The sequence below is a fragment of the Penaeus vannamei genome, chromosome 37 (genome assembly GCF_042767895.1).
Source record: "Penaeus vannamei isolate JL-2024 chromosome 37, ASM4276789v1, whole genome shotgun sequence".
Lineage (NCBI taxonomy): Eukaryota > Metazoa > Arthropoda > Malacostraca > Decapoda > Penaeidae > Penaeus > Penaeus vannamei.
Window position 1 is genome coordinate 19426290 of NC_091585.1, and position 12617 is coordinate 19438906.

General features: G+C 35.8%; 1 protein-coding gene across 4 annotated transcripts in view; it reads right to left on the reverse strand.

The window, feature by feature from the left end:
• Nucleotides 1-12617, reverse strand: part of LOC113817080 (putative mediator of RNA polymerase II transcription subunit 26) — a 35458-nt gene that overhangs the window by 11516 nt on the left and 11325 nt on the right. The window contains exon 1 of one of the 4 annotated variants that reach the window (XM_070115619.1): nucleotides 10488-10623. The exons of 2 other annotated variants lie outside the window; for them this stretch is intronic. The gene's annotated coding sequence lies outside the window, so the exon portion shown is untranslated. Of the gene's footprint in view, nucleotides 1-1790; nucleotides 1871-10487; nucleotides 10624-12617 lie in introns of those variants that run through there. One more of the 4 variants, XM_070115620.1, reaches the window with a different exon arrangement.

A 12617-nucleotide genomic window follows, 5' to 3' on the forward strand; every position in this document is an offset into this window, starting at 1 on the left:
CCATAATAATTATCATAATAACCATAATAATTATCATAACCATAATAATTACCATAATAACAACCATAATAATTATCATAATAACAACCATAATAATTATCATAATAACAACCATAATAATTATCATAATAACCATAATAATTATAATAACCATAATAATTATCATAACCATAATAATTATCATAATAACAACCATAATAATAATTATCACAACCACCATAATAATTATCATAACAACCATAATAATTATCATAACAACCATAATAATCATAACCATAATAATTATCATAACAACCATAATAATTATCATAACCATAATAATTATCATAACCACCATAATAATTATCATAACAACCATAATTATCATAATAACAACCATAATAATTATCATAATAACAACCAAAATAATTATCATAATAACAATAATTATTATCATAATAACAACCATAATAACTCCTGTGTTTACATCCCCAGAGGAAGCAGCCGATTCGCACCTACCACACCCGAACCTGATTGACCTAAGATGACCTTTCTAACTTTTTAATTGTCATAATAATAACCATAAGGATTATCATAACAAGCATAATAATGATCATAATAATTATCATAACAACCATAATAATGATCATAATAATAACCATGATAATTATCTTAACAATAACCATGATAATTATCATAACAATAACCATGATAATTATCTTAATAATAACCATGATAATTATCATAACAATAACCATGATAATTATCATAATAATAACCATGAGAATTATCATAATAACCTTATAACAATAACCATGAGAATTAGCATAACCTTATAACAATAACCATGAGAATTATCATAATAACCTTATAACAATAACCATGAGAATTATCATAAAAATAACCATGATAATTAGCATGACAATAATAATCATAATTATCATGACAATAATAATCATAATTCCCATGGCAATAATAATCATAACTATCATAACAATAATAATCATAACTATCATGACAATAATAATCATAACTATCATGACAATAATAATCATAACTATTATGACAATAATAATCATAACTATCATGACAATAATAATCATAACTATTATGACAATAATAATCATAATTATCATGACAATAATAATCATAATTATCATGACAATAATAATCATATTTATCATGACAATAATAATCATAATTATCAGGACAATAATAATCATAACAATAATAATAACCATGATAATTATCATAAAAATAAACATGATAATTATCATAATAATATCCATGATAATTATCATAATAATATCCATGATAATTATCATGATAACCTTATAATAATAACCATAATACTTTATCATAATAATTACCATAATTATTTTGACAACTTTATCATAATAATTACCATAATTATTATGACAATAATAATGATGGCACTAATAATCATAACAATAATAATCATATTATAATGAGAACCATAATGATCATAATAACTATAATAATCATCATAATCATTATAATTGCCATAATAATAAATATAATTGCCATAATAATATATGTAATTAGAATAACAATCATTTTAACATTGATCATAAAATTTGCATCAATCGCCGTTTGACATAGTAATTGTAGCAATGATTATTAAATTAAATATAGCCATGATTACCGTTAAAATAATATTGATGATGCTAGTAATGATAATAACGATGATCATAAGTAAAAAATAAGAAAACGAACGATAATATCAATAATGATAAAATAGTCCCAAGTCAATGATAATAAAAGATAACGTCAAATTGAGTTTTACTTACAATCTGTCAGGAGTTCAAGTTCAGCGAGCGTCACGTGACACACTATCACAGTAACACACCTCTAGTAGTAAAAACAAACACTGCATCTGCCTTACACCTTTATATAAAATTTTATGGTATACACGTATCTCGATAGGTCATCCCAACTTTGCCTAGTTCCTCCCCAGTAACCCAAGTAGGGTAATGGGCACTTAGTCGACATAACTGCCAGTTAAAATATCGCGTCAGATCGTAAATAATGTATTCAGAAAAGCAGGAACATGGGGAGGAATGTGTATTTTCTACGGCAAAGCTAATTCGGATATTTTGTGTTTTCAAAGGCAAAGTTAATTCGAATATTTTGTGTTCAAAGGCAAATCTAATTAGGATATTTTGTGTTTTCGAAGGCAAAGCTAATTCAAGATGTTTCTTTATTTTTCAACAGATAAGAATGCGATTTTGATGCGTTACATCGCCTCCGCTATTCCCCGATATCAGTATATATAAACAAACAGACGTATTCTCTCTCGCACAAGGAAATATAAGCTAGTTTGTTTACGTAACTTTCCATTGCTCTTGGTAAAAGCCTGAATTAACTATTAAGCAAACAACAGTAAGTGCACTCATTAGTATCAACAATTTTTAATTTATGGCCGTTTTTCTTTGCCTCTTACGATAAGAATGAAGCGAAAAGTAAAATAATAATAATAATAATAACGTCTTGTGCAGTTCGACTGAGCGGCACGTTCCCGAGTTGTACGACCCCGATAAAGCGAACGTGGACGAGAAAAATCCCTATATAAAAGGACTGGCTATTCTTAGCGTTGTTATTTTTTTAATTACACCAACTTCATGAAATGTACTTCAAACTGTCAACGAAGCGCATTTGTTTTCTTAAAATTTAAAGCAATTGAGGTAGATTTTCAGGACAGTTACCCTAAATTACTTGCTTTAAGTGTTTTCCATGTCTGTTAATTCAAATAAATCAACATAAGCAAATAATACAAGAAGTCATATTTTGCAATACATTTCATTTTTAATTTTCGTTAAATTATTACGAAAGGCACTTCATCTCTTGTCCAGTGTTTCACTATGCATTGAAATACGATAACGAAAACGACATGACGCTTTCACATGACATGCGTCAGTAAGGAAGGCGTGGGATGGGGTGATAAGGGATAAAGGGAGGTGTGGAGTGAAGATAAACTGACACATGTGTAGTCTCTCTCTCTTCTCTACACCATTTTCTTTGTCCTTCGTTCTCTCTCTCTCTCTCCCTGTCTGCCCCCCTCTCTCTCCCTCTGGCTGTGTGTGTGTGTGTGTGTGTGTGTGTGTGTGTGTGTGTGTGTGTGTGTGTGTGTGTGTAAACGTATATATTCTGTAAAAATGTATATATTTAATTATCAATATCATCAATACATTTAAACATTACAAAAGTATTCATATCTTATTCATATCTTCCCTTACACACACACACACACAAACTATCCTAGCCCAGACTCCTCATTTATCTTCCCTTCCCATCTCCCTCATCCCGTCTCTTCCCCCTGCCACGCCTTCCTGACGCCTGCCGTGCAGCCTCTGCCCACGACAGGGTCTGTTTTGCTCCCAGGGTATTCAGTGATTCAGAATCACTGAATACATGTATACATATACATATATACATATGCATACCGATAAATACATACACATACATGTATACATTTGCATACCTATAAATGCATACACATACATGTATACATTTGCATACCTATAAATGCATACACATACATGTATACATATAAATATATGCATGTAGACATATGCATACACATATATGTATACATGTATACACATACATGCATACGCATACATGTATACATATAAATGCAGATACATGTATACATGTAAACATATGCATACACATACATGCATACGCATACATGTATACATATAAATAGATACATACATGTACAGACTTCCATGTATACACATCCATATACATGTAAATGTATACACATCCATATATACATACACATACGCACATATATACACATACGCACATATATACACATACGCACATATGTACATATATACACATACGTACATATATACACATACGTACATATATACACATACGTACATATATACACATACATACATATATACACATACGTACATATGCAATGAAAAACACAGTACCGTGTTGATAATATGGAAGAAAAACCCACAATGCACAAACTAGATATATTGAGGAAAGTGAGACAACAGTCTAGTTTGTGCATTGTGGGTTTTTCTTCCATACGCACATATATACACATACGTACATATATACACATGCGTACATATATACACATGCGTACATATATACACATGCGTACATATATAAACATACGTACAAATATACACATGCGTACATATATACACTTGTGTACATATATACACATACGTACATATATACACATACGTACATATATACACATACGTACATATATACACATGCGTACATATATACACATGCGTACATATATACACATGCGTACATATATACACATGCGTACATATATACACATGCGTACATATATACACATGCGTACATATATACACATACGCACATATATACACATACGCACATATATACACATACGTACATATATACACATACGTACATATATACACATACGTACATATATACACATACGTACATATATACACATACGTACATATATACACATACGCACATATACACAAATACGTACTTACATACACATACGTACATATATACACATATGCACATATATACACATACGCACATATACACATACCTACATGCGTATATACCTACACACACATATACACAGTAGATAGAGTACTGACAAAATGCCTCCCCTTATAATTATCTCGACCAATTGCTATGTACTTAGGTGAGAGTTACAACCGGAAGGGACGTCATTATCTAGGTGCCTAACGGTGAATATAATGACCCACTGTCGTTTTGGATGAATGATCATTGGAGATAATGACCCTCTATGGTGGACGCGAGATAATGACCCTCTATGGTGGACGCCGATAGATAATCACCCTTTTTTTTAGGTGCGCGCCGATAAATAATCACCCATTTTTAGGTGTGCGTCGATAATCAATGTTTTAGGTGTGAGTTGATAATCATTTTTTTAGGTGAGTCGATAATCATTTTTTTTTTAGGTGTAAGTCGATAATCACCCTTTTTTAGGTGTGCGCCGATAGATAATCTCTTTTTTTTAGGTGTGCGTCGATAAACAATCACCCTTGTTTAGGTGTGCGTCGGTAGATAATCACCCTTTTTTAGGTGTGCCCCGATAGATAATCACCCTTTTTTAGGTGTGCCCCGATAGATAATCACCCTTTTTTAGGTGTGCCCCGATAGATAATCACCCTTTTTTAGGTGTGCCCCGATAGATAATCACCCTTTTTTAGGTGTGCCCCGATAGATAATCACCCTTTTTTAGGTGTGCCCCGATAGATAATCACCCTTTTTTTTAGGTGTGCCCCGATAGATAATCACCCTTTTTTAGGTGTGCCCCGATAGATAATCACCTTTTTTTTAGGTGTGCCCCGATAGATAATCACCTTTTTTAAGTGTGCATCGATAATCACCCTTTTTTAGGCGTGCGTCTTTAGATAATCACCCTTTTTTAGGTGTGCGCCGATAATCAGCCTTTTTAGGTGTGCGTCTTTAGATAATCACCCTTTTTTAGGTGTTCGCCGATAATACCGAGTGTATGTGCCCTGTTCAAGCCCCGTACACACCTGGTCAACATTAATCATATTTTTTTTTAGGAAACAATATATTATGCACAAAGATATGGGGCGCATGCGTAAAGGATCAGCATCCATATAGTTTTGATATCTATTGTATGATAATTAACAGGTAATATATAAATTAGGGCAGGTGAAGAGCAAGTAGGAGAGGGTGGGAATGCCGACTCGGGTAAATGTTTTTAATTGTTAGAACACAATAAAATGTACAGATATATGTAACGCATGTGTAAAGGATCAACATTTGTATAGTTTTTTATATTTATTGTATAATAACGTCCGGGTAATATATGAATTGGAGTAGGTGATCAGTAACGTAACTTTAAGTGTGCGGAGGAGGGGGGAGGTGTGTATGTGTGTGTGTGGGGGGGGGAGGTGTGTGTGTGGGGGGGAGGTGTGTATGTGTGTGTGGGGGGGAGATGTGTATGTGTATGTGTGGGCAGTTGTGTATGTGTGGGCAGGTGTGTATGTGTGTGTGGGGGGATGTGTATGTGTGTGTGGGGGGGGTGTATGTGTGTGGGGGGGTGTATGTGTGGGGGAGGTGTGTATGTGTGTGTGGGGGAGGTGTGTATGTGTGTGTAGGGGGGGAGGTGTGTATGTGCGTGGGGGGGAGGTGTGTATGGGGGAGGTGTGTATGTGCGTGTGTGTGGGGGAGGTGTGTATGTGCGTGTGTGTGGGGGGTAGGTCTGGACTTTGGGGATGTGTGGTGGTGAGAGACTCCGGTGCTTAAAGTCACTTGGAGGACGGCTCAGCGAACGTGGTAAGGGCCATTAGGAGGTGGTGGGAACGAGGGGTGTAGGAACGATGGGGTGTGTGAGGGACTCTGGTAGATGAAGTCCCTTGGAGAACGGCTCGGCGCACACCAAAAAAGGACATGAGCTGTATGGAACAATGATCATTTATACCCGGTTAGCGATACACCATGACAATCTCCCATTACGTTAGTCGTTAGGTTCGGTTAGATAATGACACCGGTAACCGTTCAGTTCAGTTAGATTTGCGAAGTCATACTGCGCCGGGCCTTTTCTAGTCATCAATAATTTGCCAAGTCTTACGGCCGGTTTGTTAAAATTGTGTGAGCCCCGACCCAATGAATGTTCGTAAATGCAGACATACATATACACAGAAATTAATGCATATCTGTCTATACATCTGATAGATATACCTTTATCTATCTATTTGCCCGGTTGATATGCATGTCTAGACTGATAAATATACGTCTGAATAGTATGACTTCGGTACCTCTTTTTGTATTTGGAGGAAGGACCAGTGACGTAGCCTGAAGCATCTGAGTACCACTTGGCAGCGAGCGAGTTTGTGATATTTTCTCTATGTGCTCCCCAGAGGACCGCGCACGCTGCAGCTTTGGTACCTTGGCTTAGTCCCCTTCGGCTGGGTTTAACGATCATGGAGGATGGGGGCGTATCCCTGCCCTTTTCGGCTAGTTTGCCAGCAAGCTCGTCCCCGTTAAACGAGAAAAGATGCTTGGTTTGCACATTATAGAGCAGATGATCAGATGCCCCGGGGAATGGGCGGGGCACATTCATTCGTCTTACCGGCGCGCACCTAAAAAAAGTGATTATCTATCGACGCTTACCTAAAAAAGGGTGATTACCTATCGACGCACACCTAAAAAAAAGTGATAACCTACCGACGCACACCTAAAAAAGTAATTATCTATCGACGCACACCTAAAAAAGTAATTATCTATCGACGCACACCTAAAAAAAGGTGATTACCTATCGACGCACACCTAAACTAAAAAAAAGGTGACTATCTATCGACGCATACCACTAAGTGTCATTATCTCCTATAATCACTTATCCAAGATTACACCATGCCATGACAACGACCCATTATATTCATCGTTAGGCACCTTGGTAATTACGTCATTTCCGGTTGTAACACTCACCTGCGTCCGTGGTACCTGGTCGAGGTAATTATAGGGCGAGCCATTTTGTCCGTTCCGTATCTACTATACACATACATATATACATGCATACATACATACAGGCATACATGCATATATATACATACAGGCATACATGTATACATACATACAGGCATACATGTATACATACATACAGGCATACATGTATACATACATATAGGCATACATGTATACATACATATAGGCATACATGTATACATACATATAGGCATACATGTATACATACATATATACATACATATAGGCATACATGTATACATACATATAGGCATACATGTATACATACATATATACATACATATAGGCATACATGTATACATACAGGCAAGCAAGTACACATACATATAGGCATACATGTATACATACATATAGGCATACATGTATAGACAGTCATACATGTATACATACAGACAGTCATACATGTATACATACATAGACATACATGTATACATACGAAAATGAAACTAGCCACAATGAGAATTGAAAATAAGCGTGACGTTCCGAACTCTTCACAAATTCCTCTTCTGACATAAACGTGTATACATACAGACAGACATACATGTATACATATATAGACATACATGTATACATATATAGACATACATGTATACATACATAGACATACATAGACATACATGTATACATACATAGACATACATGTATACATACATAGACATACATGTATACATACATAGACATACATGTATACATACATAGACATACATGTATACATACATCGACATACATGTATACATACATAGACATACATGTATACATACATAGACATACATGTATACATACATAGACATACATGTATACATACATAGACATACATGTATACATACATAGACATACATGTATACATACATAGACATACATGTATACATACATAGACATACATGTATACATACATAGACATACATGTATACATACATAGACATACATGTATACATACATAGACATACATGTATACATACATAGACATACATGTATACATACATAGACATACATGTATACATACATAGACATACATGTATACATACATAGACATACATGTATACATACATAGACATACATGTATACATACATAGACATACATGTATACATACATGGACATACATGTATACATACATGGACATACATGTATACATACATAGACATACATGTATACATACATAGACATACATGTGTACATACATAGACATACATGGACATACAGGTATACATACATGGACATACAGGTATACATACATAGACATACATGTGTACATACATAGACATACATGTATACATACATAGACATACATGTATACATACACAGACATACATGTATACATACATAGACATACATGTATACATACATAGACATACATGTATACATACATAGACATACATGTATACATACATAGACATACATGTATACATACATGGACATACATGTATACATACATAGACATACATGTATACATACATGTATACATACATAGACATACATGTATACATACATAGACATACATGTATACATACATAGACATACATGTATACATACATAGGCATACATGTATACATACATAGACATAAATGTATACATACATACATGTATACATACATAGACATACATGTATACATACATAGACATACATGTATACATACATAGACATACATGTATACATACATAGACATACATGTATACATACATAGACATACATGTATACATACATAGACATACATGTATACATACATAGACATACATGTATACATACATAGACATACATGTATACATACATAGACATACATGTATACATACATAGACATACATGTATACATACAGATATACATGAATACATACATACAGGCATACATGAATACATACATACATACATGTATATATGTATAAATGTATACATACAGGCATACATGCATACATACATACTGTAATAGCTCTCTACCACCATGACCTCTGTGGTCACGGGATACTTATATCACCCCTTATCCGCTTTACATTCCCGAGGGACCTACGCCCTCATCCCTTCTTACGGTTGCCAATTCCTATATCACATACCCTTATACATACCCTATACAAGTACATCAGCCACACGTACCCCACGCCTAAACATTCACACGGAATGCGGCAGCTGGCACCTTCCGCCTATGACGTCTCACTCTGTTTACACCGTCACATCCTCTCTCTCCCCTTCCGCCTCTCCCACCTCTGACACGTCATGGCACCCTCTCCCCATTCCACAAAGACCGTGTATAAAGCTGGGTCGCTCACCTCTTTTCTTCACCTCTTTACTTATTATTATTAGTATTAGTATTAGTATTAGACAGACAGACAGCCACTACCCCACTGTACAGGTTGAACCTCAGCCCAACCTCTGTACCAGACTCATGAAATAAACCTGTCAAGCAGAAGATCGGAAGTCTCCATACCCGCTCACAAGACTGTCTCGCAGCAGACTTCATCAGGACGTAACAGACGTCAACCCGGCACGTTACACATACAGGCATACATGTATACATACAGACAGACATGTATATATACATACGTACATGTATACATACATACAGACATACATGTATACATACATACAGACATACATGTATACATACAGACAGACATACATGTATACATACATATAAACATACATGTAAACATACATAGACATAAATGTACACATACATAGACATGTATACATACAGGCATACATCTATACATATATACAGACATACATATATACATACATACATACCTATGTACACATATACACATACATAAATATATACATATACATATAAATACACACGTGTACATACATACATACATACATACATACATACGTGCATACATACATACACATACACACATGGGGGTAAATATCAGCATGCCTTTGTGCGTGCATTTATATATATATATATATATATATATATATATATATATATATATATATATATATATATATATATATATCACAACATGGAAACCTTACTTGTCAACGCGGTCAAGCGAAATCAATCGTGTTTACAAAGGAAATTCAGCTGTGTGTGCGATTCGGTTAAGGAATTGCTGATCCGGACTGACTGTGTGCTGGGGTCACGGCACTCACAGACCGAACGAAGCTTGTTTATAAACTTTAAACTTTTATTTTTTAAGGTTTAGGAGCGCTTACAGGGTAAGTTGAGGGTTCTTAATTTAAAATTGGATTGTTGGATTGTTTAGGTTCGGTTGTTTAAGTGTTTTGATGGGGGAGGGGGGTGGGGGGGGGCTGCCGAATGACGATAGTTTAGTAATGGTCGTGTTTTTTTTTCTTTTTTCTTTACAAACCCTAAGAATCAGACAATATACAGGACTGTTTAAAGTACTCATTTATTTTGGTGATTTCGCATACTCAAGAATTACGTGTTTTGATGGGGGGGGGGGGGGGGAACTGCCGAATGATGATAGTTTTGTAGTGGTCGTGTTTTTCTCTTTTTGCTTTACAAACCGTAAGAGTTAGACAATATACAGGACTGTTTAGCATACTCATTTATTTTGGTGAATTCGCATATACAAGAACCAAGATATGAAAATATTCCACACACAAAAAGGAAGAAAGAAAAACATACAAATAACAGAACTCTGTTAATTTTGTTCATCTATCTATCGATCTATCTATCTACCAATCAATCCGTCTATCTATTTACTCATCTCCCTACCTATCTACACGTACGCTTTCCCAAATACATACAAACATACAGCCAAACACTTCCTTCTCAGTGTCCCATCTCAGCCAGAGTTGCCACATAGTGATTTTCCCACTAGATCTAGATATGTTATGATCTAGGGGAAAAATATGAAAATTGACTCTACATTTCACATTTTTTTCAAAAGTTCTTTTTTGTGGGAAAATTAGGAGATTTTACTCTACGTGTCTAGGGGTTTTAAAGCCTAGTTTAGCGGTTTGGCGGAAATATCAATGACATCTGTAATTAGGGCCACCCAGACCGGGGAGTCGTGTGTCGTTGAGGGAGATGGTGAGAAAGGACAGATTTCGGGGTCAGCCAACAAGGGAGGCTTTGTAGGATGGGTGCCAGTGCGATCCATTTCATTTATTATTATTATTATCTACGTGTTCGTCTTCATCTTCGTCTCCATATTCGTCTTCATCATCTTATCATAATTATAATCTTCGTCTTCCTCTCCATCATCTTATTATACTTGTTATCTTCGTCTTCATCATCGTATTATACTTACCTTCGTCTTCATCTCCGTCATCGCCATCGTCACCATCATCATCATCATCTCCATCCTCATTATCCTCATCATTTGCCATGACCTCTCACCAATTAACTTTCAACATCACCAAGACGTCTGCTACACTTTCTCCACAACCCAAGTTTTGCTGCATCTTACCAGACTCTCGCCCAGTCTGCATAACCACCGCTCTGGCTCTATACTCAGTCCCGTTACAGGAGACAAGTGGCAGAGTGTGGCAGGATAACGGTAGAGCTTGAATTGCGGAGAAGCGGCAGCAATCTTGATAATTAAATTGGCGAGAGAGAAAGATATAGCTGATGGACAGTTAAGAGAGAGATGGAGAGGAGAGAGAGAGGGAGAGGAGAGAGAGAGAGGGAGAGGAGAGAGGGATAGGAGAGGAGAAAGGGAGAGGAGAGGAGAGGAGAGAGAGAGAGGTGAGGAGAGAGAGAGGGAGAGGAGAGAGAGAGGGAGAGGAGAGAGAGAGGGAGAGAGACAGGGAGAGGAGAGAGAGAGGGAGGGAAAGGAGAGAGAGAGGCAATCTTGATAATTAAATTCGCGAGAGAGAAAGATATAGATGATGGGCAGAGTTTCTGCCCGGTCCAGTTGTTATGGCCGTATGTATGCGACCCTCTAACATACAAGACATGGGTTGTGCACATAAAAGAAATTTATGGATTCTAGTGACCTGTTCTCCCTGTCGCTCTCACCTCGCAAACCACAAAAGTAATATGCTTGTTATTTCACAGTACTCCAACGTGTCATCAGATGGCAATGTCAAATAGATCTTGAAACACGCCAATCTAACCCTTATTGCTGTAATTCCGATGTTCTTTATGTATAAACATGTCTTGTTTACACTTAAAAATGTCACTTAGGAAATGCT